This window comes from Nannospalax galili, unplaced genomic scaffold (genome assembly GCF_000622305.1).
Source record: "Nannospalax galili isolate Female #2095 unplaced genomic scaffold, S.galili_v1.0 scaffold1119, whole genome shotgun sequence".
Taxonomy (NCBI): Eukaryota; Metazoa; Chordata; class Mammalia; order Rodentia; family Spalacidae; genus Nannospalax; species Nannospalax galili.
The window spans coordinates 2,563,380-2,565,545 of record NW_008343597.1 but is presented as its reverse complement, the minus strand read 5'-3'; positions in this window follow the sequence as shown (position 1 = coordinate 2,565,545).

Sequence of the window (2,166 nt, the reverse complement as noted above, 5' to 3'; positions counted from 1 at the left end):
GCCTCACCATTTCAGCCTTGCAGCTGGAAGATTCAGCGAAGTATTTCTGTGCTCTTGGGGACTCACAGTATTTGAAAAGATACTACAAGCTGAACAAAAACTGGAGCTCCTTAAGCATGGCCCTTCTTGGAGTTCAGCTGAGAGGCACACCTGCACGTCCTCAACAAGGTCCCAACTGTGGCTTCCTAATATGTGGTCTGAGTCAGATGTTTGATTCTAAATTAAACTTCCTTCCACATAATTTAGGAAAAGTTTTTGTGAACAACTTTCTTCTATTCTATTGTCTAGAAGGTTTTAGTGAAAAAAATAAAGCATACAGAAAGTGTATAGATTTTCTAAAGTTGCAAACCTTGCACCATAATAATTTAAATTGTCAGATTCTCTGATAGATGATAACAGAACACAGCTAGGTGTAATTATCTGGAATAATAGAGAAAATAATTTCTTTAGTCTGTAATCCTCATGCTTTTGAAAGTTAGAACCAGAGGAACACAACGTTCAGGATTGAAGTAGAAGAGATCAGTTGTAAGGAATTGACATCCTGAAATTCCTGGAGCTGATGGGCGGTCTCTGCAAATCATTGTCCTTGAATGTGATAGTGAGCCTAAATTACTAACGGTCAGCTAGACCAGTGATTACGAAGGAAAGCTGCACGTACGCAGCACTTGCAAAGGTGCCGTGAGACACGACGGCAATGGGACCTGTGAGGACAATCCTCCCTCACTCTCAAATCTATTTGCTGATGAACTTCAGGAGACAAAGTATCGTTTGCCAATATGCAAGTCACATAGTTTGCCCGAGACAAAGAAAACCTAGAGAAAGTGGAAGAGCATGGATCAGTGGTAAACTGATCTGTCTATGAGCTGCCCCAGAGCCTGGGGCCTGAATCTGAGCCTCAAGTAAAAAATAAATGCTCTATCACACTTTTCTTCCAAGTCTTACACAGTTTCTTCTTTCATATCCAATCCTAAAAACAAACAACATGGGGAAGTAAATTCTGGGAAGTCTGTTTCTGATTAGCTTGAGACTCCTAAAAAACCATAGGACTTCTGGGTAAGACATCAGATTAGAAGTTGCATGAGTGATCAGATGAAAAACTAGTGATTTTCATCTAGTTTCAAGGAGTGAATCAAAACTTACACGATTCTCCTCTTATAAGAATAAAGCTAAAGAAAAAAATTAGAAAATTAGCTAGGGTGGGGCTTAGAAATAGCTGTCACTTAGCCGCAGCATGTGATCCTGCCAGCTGCCATGAGCTGTAACCACACTAAAGTCCCCCCACATGTGTGAGCTGTTCAAGAGCCAGAGAGAGGATGTCCAGGCTGCAATAATGAATCCAGAGGCTAGACAAGGCCTTCAGTGAGAGCCAACAGGGGCAGTTCAGGTCCTGGAGAGGGGAGCACAGTGAGGTACAGGAAGCTGAAGTTGAGACTGGTAGATATCTGCCAAAGAAGGCCCCTCCCCTCCATTGCCTGCAGAGCTAAACCACATCTGAGAACCTGCTCTGGGAACTGTCACCGTATCCTGACTGCACAATAAAGGTAAACTAAGCACTGGGTTGAAGCTCAGGGTAGCACACTTCCCTTATAAGAGACCCTAGGTTCAAAGCCAGAAAAAATAAATAAATAAATAAAAGACCAAAGTGAAGCTAGGGTGGGCAGGCCTCTCATACACCCTGAGTCCCCATCACAGAAAGCAGGCTCTGTGCATAGAGTTGCCAAAACAATGGAGACAGGCTGTAAGATTCAGGTGGAGATTCTCACATCACATAGTTCTGGCTGAAAGCGGTCTTCAGTCACAGAAATCCTCATCTGGAAGGACACACAGACTGGACTTGTTTGGATTAGTGACACTACCCTTTTCCCTCATCTCTGGAATCTGATACAAAGAGAATCCAAGTGGAGGAAACAACCGTATTTACGTGTATAGGAGGGAGGGGACCTCACAAGCCCCTCCCCTCCCCATGTTAGAACACTAGTGAACCCAGTCTTGTGTAGGTCTTATGTGGATAATCACTGCTGCTATAAGTTCATGGGTTAAAGAGCTGTATCACATCTAGAAGAAAGTGTATTTTAATTTTAATTTTAGTTTTTATTATAATTTATCATTTTTTACTTCAGTTGTTGAGTTTCAATTTGCATCTGGTAGTCAAAGGCTTTTATGACT